The following is a 24,942-nucleotide window of genomic DNA, read 5'->3' on the forward strand; positions in this document are numbered from 1 at the left end:
ACCCGCGACAACGCAGAATCGCCGAGCAGAAACTTATAGCCAAGTTCCGCACACATGAGTGCGGCCTCAACCGGGACCTGGGATTCATGTCGCATTACATTCATCCCCCACCATCTGGCCTGCGAAATCCTACCAACTGTCCTGGCTTGAGACAATTCACACCTCTTTAACCTGGGGTTACCCCATCTCTGGATCTGTAAAGATTTAATCACCTGCTAATGCTCGCATTCCTAGCATTGTTTGGCATCTTTGAATTTGTCTATATGTATGTTTCTGGAACAGACCTCTTCATTCACCTGAGGAAGGAGCAGCGCTCCGAAAGCTAGTGACATCGAAACAAACCTGTTGGACTTTAACCTGGTGTTGTAAGACTTCGTACTATACTTTCCAGTCAGCGTTACCAGCGAGTGAATCAGTTTTCCTCGGTTGTGCACACCAATCGCTTTCCAGCTGAGATCGGATAATTTAACACAGATTGGAGTTCGGTAACGGACACATTTGATCTTTTAGGCCACCGGGGCAGCCTTGATTTTTGACATTTACATCTGTTTTCCATCCCCTCCAGACTTTTTCCCTCCTCTATCTCTGCAGCCACCCCCAGTCCCCCAACTCTCTGAGATCTCTGTGATCCGATGCCTTTTACGTGTCCCGAATGTTCGTTGCTGGACCATTGGCAGGAACGCCTTTGTCTACCTCAGCCCTAAGCTCTGGGCTTCCCTCTCTAAATATCTCGATCTTTCTCTCCTCGGAAACATGTTCCTTATCACCTGGCTCGGTGTAACGTTTTGTCTGCCAGTGCTCCTGTGACGCAGCTTGGGATGCTTTACCACAGGTGCTATATAAATGCAAGTTACTGTTGTTGAATCAAAAGAATATCTTCCCCTTGGCCCCTCCAGTTGCACCTTTGGCCATCTCCTAAGCTACATTCAAGCCAAGGGCTGAGACTAAGTGAAAAATAATCACGAGGTGGGACAATTTAGGGCCCCTCCCACAGTGGGTGACAACCTCTTGACAGCAGCCTCCTGATTGGCTCCTTTTGTGTCCACCATCCAACTAAGGAAGATGGATGGGTTCAAGAGATTGCAGAGTCCATTCAGATGGTCTGCAGCCTTGGGAGGATGGTTGCGCCATTGGCAGAGGTGGGCATTGCCAAGGTGGGGACCGTGAGACCACCTCTGCCTGATAAGCAAACATATGGGCCGGGATTCTCCCTTCTGGCGACTAAATCCCCATGGCGTCGGGGAAACCGGCGCCAACCATTCCAGCGTCAACAGCCCCCGAAAGTAAGGAATTCTCCGAACCTTCGGGGGCTAGTTGGACGGTGGAGGGTTTGGCGCCGCTCCAGCCGGTGCCGAAGGGACAGCGTGAGTTTGCGCATGCGCAGAACGGGCGGCATGATCCCACGCATGCGTGGACCGGCTGCTGTATTTCCGCACATGCGTGGGGTTTTCCTTCTCCGCGCCAGCCCCCGGGCAATATGGCGGAGCCCTACAGGGGCCCGGCGTGGAGGAAAGAAGTGCCCCCATGGAACAAGCCCGCCCGCGGATCGGTGGGCCCCGATTGCGGGCCAGGCCGCCGAGGAGGCCCCGCCCCCCCCGGTGTCAGAACCCCCCCCCCCCACCCCCACCCCTCTCTTCCCCCCCCCCCCCCAATCCCCGCCCCGAGGACCGCCCCCGCCTACTCACCTGCCAGGTCCCACCATGCGTGAGATAAGTAATTCACACCGCCGGGACTGGCCAAAACTGAACGGCCGCTCGGCCCATCGGGGCCCGGAGCATGGCGGAGGGGGCTGCTGTCAACGGCCCCCGACCGGCGTGGCAGGAATCCCGCCGGCGCCAGAGAATAGGGCAGCCGCCGTCCGGGCAGCGGAGCAGAACTCGCGCCTTTCCCCCCCCCCCGGGGATTCTCCAACCCGGCGGAAGATCGGAGAATCCCGGCCATGATATAGGGGCGGAATTAGGCCCCTCGAGCCTGCTACGCCATTCGATTGGATCATGAATGATCTGTTTGTGTTTCAAGTTCCATATTCCCTCTACCCCCGATAGACCTTTGATTTCTTTGCCTGACAAGAATCTGTCTACTTCCATTTCGAGGTGCCCTCATAATGGGCAAACCCACTCCGCCCCAACCACAGACGATGGTCTGTGGCCGCAGACGTAACCCTTTGAATCCAATGGATATTGGGGGATGGGTGCTGAAAAAGACTTTGGGGGCCGCCTCGAGGCCCCTGCCAGACTCTGACCCTCACGTCGAGCCCAGCTGACAGCTCCCCAACTTTCATGATACAAAATGGCTACCCGCTGCTGCTGGGCGGGTGACGGCTGCCTTTGAGAAACATCCCCCACTTCTGACCTCACAATGGAGGGGAGGTCACTGACGAAGCAACTGAAGATGGTTGGGCCTACGGCACTAGGCTGAGGAACTCCTGAAGAGATGTCCCGGAGCTGAGGTCACTGACCTCCAACCGCCACAACCATCTTCCTTTGTGCCAGGTATGACTCCAACCAGCGGATAACCTCCCACCCCTGATTCCCATTGACTCCAGTTTAACTGGGGCTCCTTGATGCCAAGGGCAGTCACTCTCCCCTTAATTCTTGAGTTCCATGTTCAATAGACTCTTTTTCAATAGACCAGGGGCCTCCCCACATCCATTTTTTAAAATTTCTCCATCAATACAGCTGCTCAATTATTTCTATTCTTTCACGGGATCAGGCCATCAGTGGCGGGATCGGCGTTTGTTCCCCATCCCTACTTGCCCTCCAACTGGGCTCCTTGCGTGACCATTTCAGAGGGCAGTTAAAAGTCAACCACATTGCTCTGGGTCTGGAGTCACGTGACGGCCGGATCGGGCAGATTTCCTTCCCGAAAATGGCATGGAGTGAACCACATGGGTTTTTACAGCAATCTGTGATGATTGCCTTGGCCCCCGTCACTGAGGCTCGCTGTCCGTTCCAGAATTATTCATTGAACTTAAACTCGTGTCCGCCGACCATTAACTGGGCCTCTGGATTGCTCGGCCAGTGACGTCACCACTACGTCACCGTGTCCCCGTATGTTAGCCCAAAGTGGGGGAATCTGATTTAATCTGATTTTAGTAGTGATGCGCAATCAATTACTCTCGAGACCAGGTGAGTCGTAACTAAGAGGCTTTAATCAGCTAGAACTGTACCCAGCAGCTTTGATACAGAAAGTGAAGGCTGCTGGGATGGCATTGGTTCTTATACTCTGCCTCTCAGGGCGGAGCTATATACATTAGCCAGTGGTAGACTCCTGGGTCTAGCCAATGGTCATCCACCTCTCGGGTACTGCAATACCTGGTATTACCACAAGTAGTAATGGAATCGAGGGTTCTGGGGATAAGGCAGGAAGGTGGAGTTGCGGGTGATTATATCAGATCGGTCATGATCTCATTGAATGGTGGTGCAGATTAGATGGGCTGAATAGCCTACCTCTGCTCCATTGGGCACATTTTAATGGAAAAGAAACAGAGTCCCGTTTTGGGCGCCGGAATGTCCCCGCTATTAAACGGAGCGCTGCTTCATTTTGGGTCTCGGCACGGAAAGACCCGCCAAGGCTGCACTTAGGTCCATTTCCAGCCAGTGCAGGAGGAGATCGAATGGCGCCCCAGTCGCTGGACCCTCCATTGCAGCCTCCACAACACCCCCCCCCCCCCTCCCCAACTCCCTAACTTACCAATTAGGGTGGTCCCTGTGGCCACCCACCCCCCGCAACCCACTTAATAAGGGCAGGGCGCCACCAGTCCCAAACCCCGGCATGGGCAAGAGGCCACCTGAGCACCTGCCCGGAGCCCGACCACCCGGGGGCCCCAGATAGCCTGGGAAACCGGAGCACCCGGAGGAAACTCACGCAGACACGGGGAGAACGTGCAGACTCCGCACAGACAGTGACCCAAGCCGTGAATCGAACTTGGGACCCTGGCGCTGTGAAGCGACTGTGCTAGCCACTGTGCTACCATGCTGCCCCAGTGGGAACAAGTACTCGAATATACAAATCTGGATCAGGCCATTGTAGGGGCGATCCCGATCACGATGCCTCGCGAGAACTCACGAGGCGTAACGAGCGCCGTAAATGTTGTGAGAGGCCTCTCGAGTGGAGGCTGTTCGATCGCGCCCTACGTCCAATGGCCTGATGGGCTTAAGTCTAATTGTGCTGTCTCTCACAATGGCAGCTGAGCGTGGGATAATGCTTTTGTTTGGCGGGTCAACGAGCAGGGCTCATCATAGTAAAACGGTCACTTGAGAATTGAAGAATGGAAGGAATAGCTTCTCTGAGGGCTTGTTGGAGACTGCAATGCTTTCTCACAGGCAGTGATGGGCAGAGAAAAGTGGATAAAGAGTTGAAGATGCAACGCTATGGAGAGGCCTGAGGCAGCAGAGTTAACTTTGCAATACTCTGGTAAATAAACTGACACGCAGTGCTGGAAGGGATACGATTGTTTCCAAGGCAATAAAATGATACAAAGGCAAGTGGAGCGCTATTCCGGTCCAGCATTTGGGAGTCAGTGGCCAGTGGTGACAGCGGGATTGTTCACAAGAGGGGTGACCAACCTTTTGGGGAAAGGGATGGGGGGGGGCATATGCACACAGACCTGGATGTAAAAGGAGAGGGAAGAAAAGCTTTGCTTCTTGTGTGTAATTTTTAACAAGGAGGAGGGGAGGGAAGTAACTGTACAGACAGATGGTTCTGAGACGGATGGCCCCATGCCAAATGGGCACTGATTTGACTGCTGTTTGCTTGAAGCCAGTCATTAGTGAGCTCACACATACTTGGGGGTTAGCAATGTCCTGTAAATATACATCAGTGGGGATGATAAATCGTCAAAGCTTCTGCTGACAACAGGAAAAAAAGACCCTTTCCTTAAACTTCCACAGCCTTTGTTCTTCACCGTCCGAACTTAAAACGTCTTGCCGACAAGATTAATACAGATTACGTGTGATTAAGAAAGACGTGGAGTGGGGGGAGGGGGGCGGAGGCTCTAATTTGCGGTTTAGATCCAAACCCAACTCAGTCACGCGAAGAAGACTAGACGGCCAGGCAAGACTTTGCTGCTGAAGTACTTGCGAGAGCTCGTCAACCTGATTTATTTTCCTGAACGAATAAGCAGACTTCCTACCGTCTCTTGAGGGCCCACGAGTAGAATGAGGAAACCCTTCCCTTTCAGGAGGAATAGGAGGGGACCATTCGGCCTCTTGTACCTGTTCCACCATTCAGTTAGATCATAGTTGATCGGTATCTTCATCCAGCTCCTCGCCATGCTTCTGTAACCCTTCAAACCCTTAAAATATCTACCAACCTCAGTTTTCAATTTTATTTCACCTAGCAACTTTTTTTTTAAACAGAGTCACTATCCTTTCAAGGGGGAAGGGCCCGATTTCGTTAGAGTTCTGCCAATTCAGGAAATCTTTTAAAACGGCAGGCAGGACACGGATGTGGAAGTATTGCCCCATTTCCAGCAGGAGGCGAGGGAGGGAGGGCGAGGACATGATTCACACAGGCAGGAAAGCCCAATTCAGCAGGACCATTTTAAGTTAGTGCTGATTTTAAACTTTCCAAGGGAGTGTGGGAGCCACAAATTTAGGGAGGAGGTTTAAACGCTCACGAAGGGCAGATAAGGTTGATTGACATGATCTTAAATCCACAGCCCTTTAAAAATGAACCAAAAAACAGGTTGCAGCTTGTAAAAAAAGCAGGGGCGGGATTTGGGCGGGATTTCCCCCCCCACACCCCACCCCCCCCCCCGGGCCGGGTTGGAGAATCACCCGAGGGCGGCGTGAATCCTGCCCCGCCGCTCCAACACCGGCTGCCGAATTTTCCGGCAGCAATTTTTGGCCGGGGGCGGGGATCACTCTGCACCGGTCGGGGGCCATTGGCAGCGCCCCCCCCCACCCCCCCCCCCCCCCCCGGTGATTCTCCGGGGCCCGATGGGCCGAGCAGCCGCCTGTTTTTGTCCGGTCCAACCAGCGTGGATTAGACAAGGTTCATACCGGCGGGACCTGGCTTTGAGGGCGGCTTGCGGAGTCCTCGGGGGGGGGGGGGGGGTATCCGGTACCGGGGGGGTGCCACGGGGGTATCCGGTCCCTTGGGGGGGCCCCCACGGTGGCCTGGCCCGCTATCGGGACCCACCGATCTGCAGGTGGGCCTGTGTCGTGGGGGCACTCTTTCCCTCCGCACCGGACTGTGGAAGGCTCCACCATGGCTGGCGCGGGGAAGAAACCCCCTGCGTATGTGCAGGAATTATGCCAGCAGTTCTGCGCATGCACCAGAACACGCTGGCGCTCCTGCGCATGCGCCAACTCGCGCCGGCCGGCGGAGGCCCTTCAACGCTGGTTGGCGCGGCGCCAACTACTGCAGCGCCGGCCTAGCCCCCGGAAGAGCGGAGGATTCCGCACCTTCCGGGCAGCCCGATGCCGGAGTGGTTCACGTCACTCTTTGGCGCCGGTACGGCCCATTCCGCCGGTTGCGGGAGAATCCCGCCCCAGATATCTGCTGCAGGTGCATATTGATTAACTGACCATCTGGTGTTGCTTAGACAATATCATTGCCTATCTGTCCCTGCAGTTTCCATAGATCTCATTGTTGTGATTTCCCAATGGTTGGATTACAGTTGAACCCATTAAGAATGCTTTGCTGAGGTTCAAAGTTCCAAAACTATTTATTTTAACAAAGGGTGGAGTTCACATTTTGATTGACAGTTTTAAAAGGTTATTGAAGGATTAGCTGTCCTCAATGGAGTTAGTGAATCGACGTTTGTTTGCTTTTACAACGGATTGACCACTTGAGAAGATTTAAATCTTTTGAATGGGTTCATGAATGAGAGTTTTTCTCAGCATCAGTTGTGGACGAGTGGGCGCTCTCTCAGCTTGTTACAAGTTTTATATTTTTCATGTCTACATTGTTCCTGAGGTCTGTTCGGAGTGGATACTGTGTGAATGACTAGAGGTGATGTGGGAGCATGTGTGGGCATGGAGGAAGTATTTTGGTTTATTTTTTCATGGGACGCGGGCATCACTGGCAAGACCAAAATTTGTTTCCCATCCTTAATACCCTATGAGACGGTGGTGTTGAGCCATCTTCCTGAACTGCTGCAGTCCAGTGGTGTAGGTACATCCGCAGTGCTGTTAGAGAGGGTGTTCCAGGGTTTTGACCCAGAGACAGGGGCGGAGCGGCGATATGTTTCCAAATCAGGATGGTGTGTTGCTTGGAGGGGAACTTCCAGATAGTGGTGTTTCCATGCATTTCCTTCTAGTCCTCCGAGCTGGTAGAGTTATGGAAGTAGCAGGGGCGGATATGGGGTGCGTGAAGGTGGCATGGAGGCATGAGGGGGCGTGACGGGTGGTTGGGAGGAGGGGTGAGAGCTAATGGGCCTAACAGCCTTTTATAAAACGGAGCCTAAATCTCAGAGATTTGAAGCAGACCTTCCAAACAGCCTGCCTTGGCACTCCCCTGTGGTTGCCTCTGAACTGCCTCCAGAGGTAGCAGACCTGACTCCATCCCACCCCCACCTCCGTGAGATGGAATATAGCAGATGTGGACCCCTTCAAAGTGAGCCTTACCTGCCTCAATGGCAAGAATCCAGCCCGACGTGCTTCTTGGCATCACCCCTGAATAGCCGAGCTCAAACTTTAGGCCCTCTTGTTCGGCACATTCCCATCGAAACAAATGGTTTTCCTCTCTCTACCCTATCAAATTCTTTCATCGTCTTAACAAATTCAACTGGATCATTCCTTAATTTCCTACACTAAAGCCTAGTCTGAAACACCTCCACCTACCCTCATTAATTAGTCCTTTTTTAACCCCTGTATACTTGACTAATCTTCTATCCCTTCAAATTCCAGCCCAGCCTGAGACAATGGCCAACATTCCACTGGTCTCATTAATAAGCAACAAATGCTCTCACCTGAGAATCTCAGTCACCTGTGGGCCATCTGACCAAAGCGCCTCTTCCTCCTGTGTGGGTCTGGTGCGAGGTGGTAGACTGGACACCAGGGCTGAGATTGACCCTGCCCATATATGGTTTAATATTCACATGCACAAAATATTTAAAGATGGCAGGACCAGATGAAACTGATTTCAAAGAAAGCATAATGGGTCCTGGGATCCAGCAGATCTCCGACTGCTGCCTCGCCTGGGTCTTCCTGCCTCCACCTGATGTGCATCAGCGACTTTGCGGTGCTCCCCAGATTGTGCCCCAGACGCCTGTCTACTAACGATGCCCACCGAGGTGTGTATCTGTGCTGGTGGAGGGTGGGGATGACAGCTGTGACACATTGACTGTGGCGTCCTCGGAGCTCACCTCCGAGGTGTTCCCATAGGAGGCAGGGGGAGGGACCGCCCAGCATGGGCCGGCGCTGTCGGCTGGAGGACCTGCAGGAGAATGGACACGTGGTCAGTGGGAGGGATGGGTTAGTCTCCATGGCAATAACAACTCACGTTTGACAGGTCCTCTTGGTGAGGCCCGGTGGATCCTCACCTCTGCGGCGTGCGCCGATCTCCACATTGGAGACTGCTCTGTCCTTGGCCATCGCCGGGGTGAAGGCTGGGGTGAAGGGAGGGGGATGGAGGGAGGGGGGTGAAGGATGGATTGGAGGGGCAAATAGAGGGTTGGGGGGGCTGGTTGCATTAGGGGGGGTGTCAACTCACCCGTGCTGCCACCAACGGTGCAGGTCGTTGACCTTGCGACACTGGAGGTCAGTCCACCCGTTCACGCTTCCCGAGCTGACGGCCGCTGCCACTTCATCCCAGGCAGCACTGGCTGCCCTGTGGCTCTCCCTCCGGGGCCCTTGGGGGAACAGGGCATTGCTCCTGGCCTTGACCACATCTCGGAGCCTCCCCAGATCCGCATATCCAAACCTTGGGGCCGGTGATCGTGGTGCCATGGCTGAATGCTGATAGGCTTGGTTGTGCAATTGCAGTTTAAGTGCTGCTCGACCTTGTTAGCGGGGGGCTGGCAAGCGCAGTCCCGGCGAATTGGCTGGCGAGCCTTCATTTGCGGCGTGAAACCCGTGGACCAATTAACATTGAAGTGCATTGCCGGCCTCACTGGGCTGAGCACTGAGTTCCCGCTCACTACCACACTTCGAAATCCTTCCGGACAATCGTGCCCAGTATTTGTTTGTCAATACCACTTTTAAGCAATTTGGAAAGTTTTACAATGTTAAAGGTGCTGTATAAATGCAGGGGTTTGTTTTTTTGTTGCTGTCCTCCGAAGGAAACAAACTATAACAGAGGAACAAAGAACGCTTCGAAAATTAAATCATGTGTGTCCACTGTGGACCCCAGCCTCTCCCAGTCGCGGATGGTCTCAAGTGTACCAGGAGACGTCGTGTTCGCCGCCCTCCTCCCAGGGCCACCCAGGCCTGCCTGCGAGTGACAGAACGCCAATGTAACCACCTACCCACAGGCCACCTCCAGCCGGAGCCTGTAGGTGGCCATCTTTGCCAAGCTCAGGGACAGACCCAGGAGGAGTGGTGCTCGGTCTAAACCGCGTCTTTCAGGTTTCTGTCAGCCATGCTGTCTAACAGCGAACGAAGGAAGACCACACACACACACACCACACAGTGCATATGTACACCGCAGAATTCACCAGTTCAGGCACCACTGTGTTCGTTCATACTCCCCCGGAGGAAGGTTTTACAGACACTGTTTAAATGGCAACAGTGATATCTGTTTCTGTAGAATGCAGCCCCGGGCAGCTGTCACTGTGATTCATTCCTTCGAATGCTCTCCCTGAGCTGTCTCAATTTGTGGAAGTTTTTCAACATTATGTCTGCAGTCTGCCGGTCCTCCAACATCACATTGACCCAATTGCCAGACAGCACAACAAGGGGAGAAGAAGAGAAAGGATTTGCATTTCTGTCACACCTTTCACAAAGTCTGGACCATAGTTTCTTTGTGGTTATTGAAGTGTAACCACTTAGCACAGGGCTAAATCACTGGCTTTGAAAGCAGACCAAGGCAGGCCAGCAGCACGGTTCAATTCCCGTATCAGCCACCCCGAACAGGCGCCGGAATGTGGCGACTAGGGGCTTTTCACAGTAACTTCATTTGAAGCCTACTTGTGACAATAAGCGAGTTTCATTTCATTTCATTTCAGTAGGAAACGCAGCAGCCTAATGTGTGCACAGCAAGCTCCCACACACGGCATTGTGAGAATGACCAGATGATTTGGTCTTGGCGATGTTGGCTGAGAAATAAATACTGGCCAGGGAAGAGGGGTTAACGCTAAGCTCTTCTTCAACATCGTGCCTTGGAGGGCGGCAGGGTGGCGCAATGGTTAGCACTGCTGCCTCACGGCGCTGAGGACCCGGGTTCGATCCCGGCCCCGGGTCACTGTCCGTGTGGAGTTTACACATTCTCCCCATGTCTGCGTGGGTCTCACTCCTTCAACCCAAAAAGATGTGCAGATGGGTGGATTGGCCACGCTAAATTGCCCCTTAATTGGAAACATTTTTTTAAAAAGAAAAAGGCAAATTATGTCTTGGAATCATTTGTGTCCACCTGACCGGGCCGACGAGGACTGGGTTTAATGTTTCCATCGATGCAGCACTCCCTCCACTCAATACTTCACTGGGAGAGCCTTGAGTGAGACTTGAACCCACATCCTCAACAGAGCAGGACGATTTCTGATTTTGTCCAGTTGTCGCTTGGAGTAGACTTGTGTCACCCTCACTGGATTAGAAAGGGGAAAAACTAACTTGCCACTGAGGACTACTAGAAAAGTGAGGCCTACGTACGCATTGGCACTTGTCTGTGTGTTGTGTGCAGTTGCACTTGCTTGTGTCTCTGTTTAATATGTTTGTGTGTGAATCTCTCTGTGTGCGTGAGAGAAGTTGTGAATTTGAGGTTCATCGAATCCCCACAGTGCAGAAAGTAGCCATTCGGCCCATCGATCCTGCACCGACCCTCCGAAAGAATTACCCTCCCTAGGCCCATTCCCCCGCCCTATCTCTGTAACCCCACCTAACCTGAACATATCCGAACACTAAGGGCCAATTTAGCTTGGCCAATCCACCTAACCCGCACACCTTTGGACTGAGGGAGGAAACCGGAGCACCCGGAGGAAATTCACACCAGACCGAGGAAGAACATGCAAACTCCACACCGACAGTCACCCAAGGTAGGAATTGAACCCGGGTCCCGGCCGCTGTGAGGCAGCTGTGCTCACCACTGTGCCAGCGAGCCAGCGTGTTTTGATTTGAAAAGACACTACACACGTGCAAGTACATCTGTTTGAAATTATTTCTGCACGCGCTCTTTCCCATGTCTATGAGGCAACTCATTTCTTCCACTGACAGAGAAAAATGTATGGTCAGCAAATAACACGTTGGGCTGCAGCATATGAGTAATTTGGGACATGGCAGTGGTTGAGTGTAGCGTGCTTGGCAGGAATAGCTGACTTTGGGCTTATGGTTCCTCAGGCTGTCCACTGTTCGGGTTTTCCTCATCAGAGGGCACCAGGTCTGAAGGAAGCAACGGCGAAGGGAGGCAAAACCTTTCCATGGAGCGATTGGTCAGGACCTGGAATGCGCTGCCTGAGAGTGTGGTGGAGACGGGTTCAATCGAGGCACTCGAGGGAATTGGATCATTATCTGGAAGGGGTGTATGTGCATGGTTACGGGGAGAAGGCAGTGAATTGGCACTGGTGGCATTCTCCATCAGATGAGCCAGCACAGAAACGATGGCTCAAATGGCCTCCTCCTGTGCTGTAACCATTCTATGAACCCACGTCTGGGTCTCTTGTAGACAATTTGATGGAGGTCTGTTGCTGTGACGAGTCAACAACATGGTGCTGGTGGCATCACATGGCTACAAGGATGTGAACTGGATGGATCTTGGCCATTTTGACTAGCGATTCCCGATCTCCTCTTTGTTGTTTGCTTAACAAATGTAACTTCTGATGTGGACTGGGCGTTAGCCTGACTCAGGAAATGGATGGGGGTTGCTGTTCCACCCCACTTGCCCCTCTGGATGTTAGCCCTTGTATTCAGAGGCCACGGGGCTTCCACTCTGTGACTCACCAGGGGTATCAAGAGTGGGGTTCAAACCTGCTGACTGAACCAAATCTCTCTCCAATCTTCTTAAGAATTGGGATCTGGATATTGAATTCATGTTTTAAAATTGAAGCGTTTATGTTTATCGTTTTCTTCAATGGGAAGAACTTGCATTAATTACCTTGCCCCTTATCCGTTGCCTTGGAATTAGCAGATTCAGGTGTAATATGATAAACCTTCAGACATAGCAATGTACAGCCTAATTTTTCCCACTTGCACTGGAAAACAATCTAAATAGATGTGTGATTAAGTAAAACATTCTGAAGGCTGCTTAAGGTCCTTAATTCCAATTCTCCCCACACCTAGATGTGAGATGGTTTAGTTAAGGAAAACAAATCTGTTCCCTGAAATGGTCACCTTTCTCTGGACCGGCAAAATAGTGCCAGCATTGACTGCTCGTGCGCCCCGGACCGCCCAAACACATTGCCCGCAGTCCCGGGTTATGCCCCCCCCCCCCGCCCGCCCGCCGATCGGACCTCCCCCGACTGTGGAGGCCCGGACTGAGTCCGCAGGCGCCTCGCAAGGATCCAGGATTGTGGGACCATGTTAGAACCACGCCGTCGGGAATTCGGCCGGTCGGGGACGGAGCATCGCGGGGTGGGCCTCAGGCAATGGCCTGAGGCGGTGGATACTCGGCTCAGCGTACTCCACAAGTACGGCAATTTTCGGGGGGGGGGGGGGGGTGGAGAATTTGTAAACCGGCATCGCTTCCGATTTCCCCGCCAAAACGGATTCTCCGCCCTGTCGCCGAACGCGATAGTGGGTGGGATTCTCCGGCCGTTCCCACACAGCGACCGGAAATTCCCGCCCGAGGTCATGGTCCGCGACCTGCCTGTGGCGATCTTGCAGCGGGTGGGACGGAAGAACCCAGCACAGAGACTTGTCACACGTGATCAGCGCAGTGAATGTGTTCAAGTTGAAACTGGGCCTGTGGTCCACCCAGTTGATGTGTTTGGTACTCTGCTACACAGACAAACCAACACGGTTGCGAATGGTACAACCCAGTTTTATTACTAACATTTATTTACAGTGGTAAACTGGTTACTGAGGTTTGATCATAACCCGAGAATCTGTGGACCTATTCCTAATACTATCTTGTAGTGGCACTCAGCACATGGATGTCTGAGTGGCTTGCTAGGAGCTCTGTGCCCTGAGCTGTCTCCTGCTGGAATGCCCAAGAAGTGTTGTGTTCCCTGTTTTGTACTGTGTATGCTCTTGCCTGTGATTGGCTGTGGTGTTGTGTGTGTGTGTTGATTGGTCCGTTGATCTGCCCATCAGTATGTATGTTTGTGCTATGATGTTTACCTGAATATCATGACATCCCCTTTTTTTTTTACAAGAACATGTGCCTATGTGGTTATAAATAGAGATGTGTACTGAGTGCAGCTGAATGTGTGTGTGTGCAATATCTACAGCATGTACATGGGGCTAAACTATATACAAGGGGCGATGTCGGGTGCAACATAACAACGAGGTTGTACCATAAACAAAGAACGGGGAAATGTTGAACGACAAAACGAACTCCTGTAACGACAAGGAAGAACAGAAACATATTAACACAGTGGTATTATGAGTTCAATGTACAAACAGGCTCATAAGTCCAGTCTAGTAGGTGGGTGACGAATTCAGGTTGACCGTTAGGGTGGCACACCATTCATCACCCGGATTGACAGTGTTCACTTGCAACAGCTGGTGGGTCCTGGCTGGAGACATCTGGTTCCCATCAATGACCACAACACTGAGGGCGTCCCGGTCGTCTGTGTCACTGGTCTGGATATCGTCTGGGCACGACTCTTAGTAAGGAGGCTGAATGGTCCGCACGTCCTGCTAGGTTGTCGGAATTGGGGAACATTGGCAAGTTGAGCTGCTCGACAGCAGGCAGCGTAGTGGCCCATCTTGCCACAGTGGAGGCATTGACGGTTTCTTGCGGGACATTGCCACTTTAAATGTGTGGCTCCGCAGTTGCCGCACGTCGTGATGTCATGGTGTTCGTTGCGCCACCGCGCATGCGCAGTTCGGTCTTGCTTTGAGCGCGCCTGCGCATCACGTCCCTCAGTGTCGATGTCGTTTTTGGCGCGCACAAATGCGGGAGGCCTCGAAAAGCACGCAAAATGACCGCCCTCGTTCGGGGGCCGGGAGGAACTCGATCGCCTGGACCCGTTCGGCCTCTTAGGACGCCTGCCTCGCCGATCCGGCCGCGTAGGACCCCTGCCGCGCCAATTCGGCTGCCTGAAATTGGGAGTAGCGGCTAGTCGCGTTTTCATGCAGGACACGGGCTTCGATTGCGGAGGCTAGGGTGAGGCCTTTAATTTTTAAGAGCTGCTGGCGTAGGGTGCCCGAGGTGACCCCAAAAACGATCTGGTCCCGAATCATGGAATCGGAGCTGGTGTCGTAACCGCAGGACTGCGCGAGGATACGGAGATGCGTAAGGAAGGATTGAAAGGGCTCATCCTTACCCTGCAGGTGCTGCAGGAGGAGATACCTCGCGAAACTCTCGTTGACCTCGACGCTGAAGTGTTGGTCGAGTTTGAGAAGGACCGTCTTGTACTTGGTCTTGTCCTCACCTTCCGCGAACACCAGGGAGTTGTAGACATGGATGGCATGTTGACCTGCCGTGGAGAGGAGGATGGCGATCTTTCTGGTGTCCGAAGCGCGCTCCTTTTCGTTGGCTTCCAGGAAGAGCTGGAAGCGCTGTTTGAACAGCTTCCAATTAACGCCGAGGTTTCCAGCGAATTGTAGCGGCTGCGGTGTGCTGACGGTGTCCATGGCGCAGGATGGCAGATTCCTGAGGATTTGTAGGTAGGTCCCACAGTTACTCATGGTACTATGATGTGTTGGGTGCTCTGCTACACAGACAAACCAACACGGTTGCGAATGGTACAACTCAGTTTTATTACTAACATTTATTTACAGTGGTAAACTGGGTTCTGAGGTTTGATCATAACCCTAGAATCTGTGGACCTATTCCTAATTCTATCTTGTAGTGGCACTCAGCACATGGTGGATGTCTGAGTGGCTTGCTATGAACTCTGTGCCCTGAGCTGTCTCCTGCTCGAGTGCCCTGGAAGTGTCGTGTTCCCTGTTTTGTACTGTCTATGCTCTTGCCTGTGATTGGCTGTGGTGTTGTGTGTGTGTTGATTGGTCCGTGGATCTGTCCATCAGTATGTATGTATGTTTGTGCTATGATGTTTACCTGAATATCATGACACATTTTAAAGAACAAAATTACTGAGCACTTCGCAAATCTGGAGAAAATCCAACAACAGATCAAATGGAAAGTGTTCCCTCCAAGCAAATGCTGTGACCACAAGAACAATTTGGAAAAGGAAATTCAACAGACGATTTAAGGAGTTAGACAAGATGGAAGACGTTACTGGGGTGACGTCTCCGCTTCCCCGGCCGATGTGTTCCTCGCCGGCAGCGGGATTCTCCGTTCCCGCCACTGGCCAATGGGATTTCACCATTTCAGCCACCCCTCGCTGCCGGGAAATCCGCGAGGGGGTGCACTGCCGTCAGGACGGAGAATCCCACCGACGGAGAATACAACCACGTATGTTTGTCTCAAATCCTTTCCTTAAAAATGGACATCAGAGAACTGACAGCACAATTTCAGCAGGTGTTTGAACAAAGCAGTAGTCGTGACCTGGACATCATCACCATGCAAAATAACATAGAGCTGAAAGCTAGGTCAAGGGACAAAGACTTTTGGGGGCTTGTAAACAGAAAGGAGCACCCCCTTCTGACACCCTGTGCACTCGAGGTGAAGGCCTACTTTGGTTCCACATATTTCTGTGAGATGACCTTTTCTCAGATGAAAATCCAAAGTACCATAGAATAGAACTGAAGGATCACAACAATGCAGAAGGAGGCCATTCAGCCCATCGAGTCTGCACCGACCCTCTGAAAGAGCACCCTACCGAGGCCCACTCCCCCACCCTATCCCTGTAACCCACCTAACCTGCAAATCCCTATACACTAAAGGGCAAATTAGAATGGCCAATCCACCTAACCTGCACATTTTTAGACTGTGGGAGGAAAGCAAAGCACCCGGAGGAAACTCAGGCAGACACGGGGAGAAAGTGCACACTCCACACAGACAGCCACCCAGGGCCAGGATTGAACTTGGATCCCTGGCCCTGTGAGGCAGCGGTGCCAACCACTGTCATCAAGTCCAAGTATTGCACTCGTCTCACAGGTGCCCATCTGATGGACTGCATGAGACTGGCCGTCTCAGACTACGACCCAGACGTCACAGCAGTCACAGATAGTGTGCAAGCACAGGTGTCACACTAAGAATAGTGAACATTATGCATCGCGTACGTTTCGGGGATTTTAGTAAAGCCGAACATTTAAGAGCAGATCTCCTGCTGCATTTAGATTCTAAAAGTGATCTTGTGCTTAAAAAGCTTGGAGATCACTGATCAAACCCTATTCTTCTATTTCTTTCTCCCTCATGTAAGTAACTAACTTCCTCTTAAATGCATCAATGCTATCCACCTCAACAAATGTGGAAGCATGTTCCACATTCTGACCTCTCTCTGGCTGAAGCAGTTTCTCCTGAATTCTCTATTGTATTTATTACTGACTACTTTATATTCATGGCCTCAGGTTTTGACCTCTGCCACACAAGTGGAAACATCTTCTCCATTTCTGCACCATAAAACCGCTTCATAGTTTTAAGCACCTCTATTAGGCCGCCCCTCAATCTTTACTTTCCTAGTTCAGTCTTTCCTAATAGTCCGAACCTTTCAGTTCTGGTATCATCATCGTAAATCTCTTTTGCCCTTTTTTTCAGTGCCTCCGTATCCTTTTTGTATTATTCACTTGAGGATTGAACCCACGCTGTGTAAAGACGGATAACTAAAAGCACTATATCATTCATATAAAATTCCTGCGTCTGCTGCTTCAATGAAGTTTTTAACCCTCCCTTACTGTGGATGTTAAATAGCAGCCAATGTAAAATTTGTTCTTCTCAAAACAAAATACTTCTCTTAAAAAATGTGATTAATTTCCATCTGCAACAGTTTCACATCAAAATCACAGAGCTTGGGGCTTTTCTGGGTACTTTAAAGTCAGCAATGAACCAGGATTGCAACCAGTGTTAAAATAGTATCATTAGCAAAAATATAAGCCGTTCAATCAACTCAACAAATATGTGTGTGTCTTTGTGCATTTGTGTGTGTGTGTTAGTGTGTGTGTCTATTCATGTGTCTGTGTGCATTTGTTTGTGTGCGTGTGTGCATTTGTGTGTGCGTTAGTGTGTCTGTTCATGTGTCTGTGTGAATTTGTGTGTGCCTGTTCGTGTGTGTGTGTGAATTTGTGTGTGTTTGCATTTGTGTGTGTGTGTGCATTAGTGTGTGTCTGTTCATGTGTGTGTGTGTGCATTTGTGTGTGTATTAGTGCGTTTGTTCATGTGTGTGCACTTGTGTGTGTGCGTTAGTGTGTGTCTGTTCGTGTGTGTGTGTGTGTTTGTGAGTGCGCATTAGAGTGTGTCTGTTCATGTGTTTGTGTTTGTGTATGTTTGTGTGTGTGTAAACTGTACTTTTCAAAGGAACCACTTTTGTAATAGAAGTGGGACCTGCGGGCATTTTATTGCACCTCCAGATCCTACAGATTGCAATGACATGAATGGTCTGTTTTTTGCTGGATCTAGTAGAGGGGAATGTTGGCCAAGATATCGAGTGGGGTGCATGGTCCTCAATTCAAATAAAAGAAAGATGTTGCTATTACGTATATAGGCAAGGCCGTGTCTGTCCTCTCAGGTATACATAAACAATCGCATGGTTTAGTGGAGTACGGGAGCTCTTCCCGGTGTCCTGAGCAATATTTATCCCTCAGTCGCTGACACCAAAGCAGATTAGCTGGCCCACCATCACATTGCTGTTTGTGGGAGCTTGCTGTGAGCAAATTGACTGCTGTGTTTCCTACATCACAACATTGACTACACTTCAAAAAGTACTTTTGAACGGGGCAGCACGGTAGCATTGTGGATAGCACAATTGCTTCACAGCTCCAGGGTCCCAGGTTCGGTTCCGGCTTGGGTCACTGTCTGTGCGGAGTCTGCACATCCTCCCCGTGTCTGCGTGGGTTTCCTCCGGGTGCTCCGGTTTCCTCCCACAGTCCAAAGATGTGCAGGTTAGGTGGATTGGCCATGATAAATTGCCCTTAGTGTCCAAAATTGCCCTTAGTGTTGGGTGGGGTTGCTGGGTTATGGGGATAGGGTGGAGGTGTTGACCTTGGGTAGGGTGCTCTTTCCAAGAGCCGGTGCGGACTCGATGGGCCGAATGGCCTCCTTCTGCACTGTAAATTCTATGATAATCTGTTCTATGATAATTGGCTTTAAAGTGGCCTGGGACAAGCTGAGGTTGTGAAGGGCGTTATATAAATGCGCATCTATTTTTGTATTTCACAGCCAGGGGCACTTGAAAGCCAACAATTTTCGATTGTAGTCAGTGTTGTAATATAGGGAAACAGTTTTCCAAATTGACAGCAATTACTATTACACATTGCTCATTTTTCATGATAAACTTCACTTATTCGACCTGGACCTCCTGTCAAAGACCTTGTGAGAAAGATGAATCCAACTCCATCTCGTCCCCCATTGGATACTTTCTCCCCTCCAGGAAATTGGATTGAAATATCACTGTTTGCGCTCTTGAACTGTCCGCTGCAGCCTTTAGGCAAAGCAGCCCAGTTTACTGATGCTCGTTTTGGATGGGAGAGGTTTGCTCTTGTTATGCACACAGCCTGCAGCCCATTCCTGCCGTCTGATGGACGGTGCTGTGAGTTCGCCAATTCGAGCGAATGAGTGTCTTCATCCTCGTTCAGAGAAGATGTTAAAGCGAGGGCCCCTTCTCTTCTCCCCCCCCCCCCCCCCCCCCCCCCCCCCCCCAACCACCCCCGGCAAAAGAAAGAAAGACTTAAATTTATATTCACGACCACCTGCAATCTCAAGGCACTTCACAGAATCGCAGAATTGTTACGGTGCAGAAGGAGGCCATTTGGCCCGTTGTGTATGTACTAGCTTTCCAAATGAGCATCATGGCGTAGCGCCATTCCCCTAGCTCTTCCCTGTACCTCTCCGCTTTGTTCCTATTGGAAGAATCATCCTGAATGCCTCGATTGAACCTGCCCCCGCCGCACTTCAAGGCCGTGCAATCCAGACCCCAGCCGTTCGCTGTGTGAAAGAAAGTTTTTATTTTCTCACGGCACATTTGCTTCCTTTCTTCAAATCACTTTAAATCTGCGACCTCTCTTTCTTGATCCTTTCACGAGTGGGAACAGTTTCCCCCTCTCTCGTGTGTCCAGCCCCCCTCATGATTTTGATCATCTCTCTCCAAGGAGAACAGTGCCAACCTCTCCAATCTATCCTCATAACTGAAGTTTCTCACCCCTGGAACCATTCTGTAAACCTCATCTGCGCTCTCTCTCCAATGTGTTCACATCCTCCCTTTAGTGTGGATCCCAGAACTGTACACAATACTCCAGATGACTGTCACAAAAATGCATCACCTCACACTTCCCGGCTTTGAACTTTATCTGCCATGTATCTGCCCACTCCACCAACTTGTCCATCTCCTTTTCAAGCTCTGCACTGTCCTCTTCACAGTTTTCAATACTTCCAAGTTTCATATCTTTAAACCTAATCAGATGTAGTCAATTCATTGTGAGACCGTGAGAGTGAGTGAACATTAGGCTTTATTAACCATGAGCTCGCCTGCCAAAGTCGGCTGTGCAAATGAGTGCCACCCACAGGTGGCCGGTCTATATATGGCCCCGGTGAACATCGAACATCGCAGTACAGGCCCTTCAGCGCTCGATGTTGCGCCGACCTGTGAAACCACTCTAAAGCCCATCCACACTATTCCCTTATCGTCCATATGTCTATCCAATGACCATTTGAATGACCTTAGTGTTGGCGAGTCCACTACTGTTGCAGGCAGGGCATTCCACGCCCTTACTACTCTCTGACATCTGTCCTATAATGAAATGAAATGAATGAAATGAAAATGAAATGAAATGAAATGAAATGAATGAAAATCGCTTATTGTCACAAGTAGGCTTCAAATGAAGTTACTGTGAAAAGCCCCTCGTCGCCACATTCCGGCGCCTGTTCAGGGAGGCTGTTACGGGAATCGAACCGTGCTGCTGGCCTGCCTTGGTCTGCTTTCAAAGCCAGCGATTTAGCCCTGTGCTAAACAGCCCCAAGGGGGAGGGGAGATATATCTATCTCCCCTCAAATTAAAGCTATGTCCCCTCGTGCTAGACATCACCATCCGAGGAAAAAGGCTCTCACTGTCCACCCTGTCCAATCCTCTGATCATCTTGTATGCCTCAATTAAGTCGCCTCTTAACCTTCTTCTCTCTAACGAAAACAGTCTCAAGTCCCTCAGCCTTTCCTCATAAGATCTTCCCTCCATACCAGGCAACATTCTGGTAAATCTCCTCTGCACCCTTTCCAATGCTTCCCCATCCTTCCTATAATGCGGCGACCAGAATTGCACGCAATACTCCAAATGCGGCCGTACCAGAGTTTTGTACAGCTGCAACATGACCTCATGGCTCCGAAACTCAATCCCTCTACCAATAAAAGCTAACGCACCGTACGCCTTCTTCTCAACCCTCTCAACCTGGGTGGCAACTTTCAGGGATTTATGTACATGAACACCGAGATCTCCCTGCTCATCCACACTGCCAAGAATCTTACCATTAGCCCAGTACTCTGTCTTCCTGTTATTCCTTCCAAAATTAATCACCTCACACTTTTCTGCATTAAACTCCATTTGCCACCTCTCAGCCCAGCGCTGCAGCTTATCTATGTCCCTCTATAACTTGTAACATCCTTCCGCACTGTCCGCAACTCCACCGACTTTACTGTCATCTGCAAATTTACTCCCCCATCCTTCTACGCCCTCCTCCAGGTCATTTATAAAAATGACAAACAGCAGTGGCCCTAAAGCAGATCCTTGTGGTACACCACTAGTAACTGGACTCCAGTCTGAACATTTCCAATCAACCACCACCCTTTGTCTTCTTCCAGCTAGCCAATTTCTGATCCAAATTGCTAAATCACCCTGAATCCCATGCCTCCGTATTTTCTGCAGTAGCCTCCCGTGGGGAACATTATCAAACGCTTTACTGAAATCCATATACACCATATCAACTGCTTTACCCTCATCCACCTGTTTGGTCACCTTCTCAAAGAACTCAGTAAGGATTGTGAGGCACGACCTACCCTTCACAAAACCGTGTTGACTATCTCTAATCAAATTATTCCTTTTCAGATGATTATACATCCTATCTCTTATAAACCATTCCAAGACTTTGCTCACAACAGAAGTAAGGCTCACTGGTCTATAGTTACCAGGGTTGTCTCTACCTTCTTGAACAAGGGGACAACATTTGCTATCCTCCAGTCTTCTGCCACTAATCCTGTAGACAAAGATGACTTAAAGATCAAAGCCAAAGGCTCAGCAATCTCCTCCCTAGCTTCCCAGAGAATCCTAGAATAAATCCCATCCGGCCCAGGGGACTTATCTAATTTCACACTTTCCAGAATTGCTAACACCTCCTCCTTATGAACCTCAAACCCTTCTAGTCTAGTAGCCTGAATCTCAGTATTCTCCTCGACAACATTGTCTTTTTCCTGTGTGAATACTGACGAAAAATATTCATTTAGCACCTCTCCTATCTCGTCGGACTCCACGCACAACTTCCCACTACTGTCCTTGACTGGCCCTACTCTTAGCCTAGCCATTCTTTTATTCCTGACATATCTATAGAAAGCTTTCGGGTTATCCTTGATCTTACCTGCCAAAGACTTCTCATGTCCCCTCCTGGCTCTTCTTAGCTCTCTCTTTAAGTCCTTCCTAGCTAACTTGTAACTCTCGAGCGCCCTAACTGAACCTTCATGTCTCATCTTTACATAAGCCTCCTTCTTCCTCTTGACAAGTGTTTTGACTGCTTTAGTAAACCACGGTTCCCTCGCTCGACCCTTCCTCCCTGCCTGACAGGTACATACTTATTAAGGACACGCAGTTCATTACCCAGTACTGGGTTCATTACCCAGTACCAAATCCAATATGGCCTCACCTCTCGTTGGCCTATCTACATACTGTGTCAGGAAACCCTCCTGCACACATTGGACAAAAACAGACCCATCTAAAGTACTCTAACTATAGCGTTTCCAGTCAATATTTGGAAAGTTAAAGTCCCCCATAACAATTACCCTGTTGCTTTCGCTCCTATCCAGAATCAGCTTTGCAATCCTTTCCTCTACATCTCTGGAACTTTTCGGAGGCCTATAGAAAACCCCTAACAGGGTGACCTCTCCTTTCCTGTTTCTAACCTCAGCCCATACTACCTCAGTAGACGAGTCCTCATCAAACATCCTTTCTGCCACCATAATACTGTGCTTGACTAACAATGCCACCCCTCCCCCTCTTTTACCACCTTCCCTGAGCTTACTGAAATATCTAAACCCTGGCACCTGCAACAACCATTCTTGTCCCTGCTCTATCCATGTCTCCGAAATGGCCACAACATCGAAGTCCCAGGTACCAGCCCATGCCGCAAGTTCACCCACCTTATTCCAGATGCTCCTGGCATTGAAGAAGACACATTTTAAACCACCTTCCTGCCTGCCGGTACACTCCTGCAACTTTGAAACCTTACTCATGACCTCACTACTCTCAACCTCCTGTGTACTGGAGCTACAATTCAGGTTCCCAATCCCCTGCTGAACTAGTTAAAACCCTCCCGAAGAGCATTAGCAAATTTCCCCCCCAGGATATTGGTACCCCTCTGGTCCAGGTGAAGACCATTCCATTTGTAGAGGTCCCACCGACCCCAGAATGAGCCCCAATTATCCAGAAATCTGAAACCCTCCCTCCTGCACCATCCCTGTAGCCATGTGTTCAACTCCTCTCTCTCCCTATTCCTCGTCTCACTAGCACGTGGCACGGGTAACAGCCCAGAGATAATAACTCTGTTTGTCCTAGATCTAAGTTTCCACCCTAGCTCCCTGAATTCCTGCCTTACATCCCTATCCCTTTTCCTACCTATGCCGTTGTACCTATGTGGACCACAACTTGGGGCTGCTCCCCCTCCCCCTTAAGGATCCCGAAAACACGATCCGAGACATCACGGACCCTGGCACCTGGGAGGCAACGCACCAACCGCGAGTCTCTCTCGTTCCCACAGAATCTCCATCTATTCCCCTAACTATGGAGTCTCCAATGACTAATGCTCTACTCCTCTCCCCCTTCCCTTCTGAGCAACAGGGACAGACTCTGTGCCAGAGACCTGTACCCCATGGCTTACCCCTGGTAAGTCCCCCCCCCCCCAACAGTATCCAAAGCGGTATACTTGTTACAAAGGGGAACGACCACAGGGGTCCCTGTACTGACTGCTTCCTCCCAGCCCCTCTCACTGTCAGCCATCTATCTTTATTCTTTGGAGTAACTACATCCCTGAAGCTTCTACCTGTAACCACCTCTGCGTCCCGAATGATCCGAAGTTCATCCAGCTCCAGTTCCAGTTCCCTAACATGGTTTCTGAGGAGCTGGAGATGGGTGCACTTCCCACAGATGAAATCAGCAGGGACACTGATGGCGTCCCTCACCTCAAACATTCTGCAGGAGGAACATTGCACTACCTTCCCTGCCATCCCCTCTAGATAAAAAAAGAAAAAGAAAGAAAGAGCTTACCTGTTATTCACTCTACCCCTTAGGTTAAAGGAGGTGGAAGGGTGGGGGACACTACAAGTGCAGTGTCTCGGGTTTAGAAACTGCCCAACTTAAATACAGGTAAAAAAAATAAAACACTTAACCAGCAACCACTGAGGGCGGAGATCACCGGGATTCCAGTACAATACCTGGAACTAGCCCGTATCATCACTTCCAGGTCATAGGTCACAATAGGTCACATCATTATACAGGCAGCTCATGCATTAGGTGAATACATTCACCACACACAGCAAACTAAATGTGGCATTGACCAGCCTGCACCCCATCCACCACCTTTAACATTCACTCCCTCCAAGATGCACTGCAGGAACTCCGCAATGCGCCATCCTAACCCACGGCCTCCACCACCTAGAAGGACAAGGACAGCAGGAACACGGGAAGACCACCTTCTGTAAGTTTCCCCCTTCACGCCACTCACCATCCTGACTTGAAAATAGATCGCTGTTGCTTCACTGATGCTGGGTCAAACCCCAAGTTGGAAAATCTCCCCCGTTTTGATTCCGGGCACTGCTGTTGGTCAACACAACATAACCTTTCCACCCTTCTCCCACCCATTCATTGGCATGGATGGGCAACTGGTTGGCAGACCTAAACAAAGAGTAGGAATAAATGGATCTTCTCCTGAATGGCTGATAGAGACTTGTACTGCACCACGGGGTTGGATATTGGGACCTCGGCGAGTCACAGTATGTATTAATGATTTTGATGAGGGAACTAAATGTAATATGATATATATGACTAAATGAAGATGATACAAAGCTGGGTGGGAGGGTGAGCTGTGAGGAGGATGCAGAGGTGCTTCAGTTTGATTTGGCCAATTGAGTGAGTGGGCAAATGCATGGCAGTATAATGTTGATAATTGTGAGATTATCCACTTTGGAAGCACAAAAAGAAAGGTAGATTATTATCTGAGTGGCTGTAGATTAAGAGAGGGCGATGTGCAATGAGGCCTGGGTGTCCTGGTGCACCAGTTACTGAAGGTAAGTGTGCAGGTACAGCAGGCGGTAAAGAAGGCAAATGGTATGTTGGCCTTCATAGCGAGAGGATTCGAGTACAGGAGCAGGGATGTCTTGCTGCATTATACAGGGCCTTGGCGAGGCCACACCTGGAGTATTGTTTGCAGT

At 50.5% G+C, this 24,942-nt stretch overlaps 1 protein-coding gene across 5 annotated transcripts in view; it reads left to right on the forward strand.

Moving 5' to 3' along the window:
* palld (palladin, cytoskeletal associated protein) overlaps positions 1-24,942 on the forward strand; it is a 614,708-nt gene that overhangs the window by 400,559 nt on the left and 189,207 nt on the right. The window lies entirely within an intron of this gene.

This window comes from Scyliorhinus torazame, chromosome 9 (genome assembly GCF_047496885.1).
Source record: "Scyliorhinus torazame isolate Kashiwa2021f chromosome 9, sScyTor2.1, whole genome shotgun sequence".
NCBI lineage: Eukaryota > Metazoa > Chordata > Chondrichthyes > Carcharhiniformes > Scyliorhinidae > Scyliorhinus > Scyliorhinus torazame.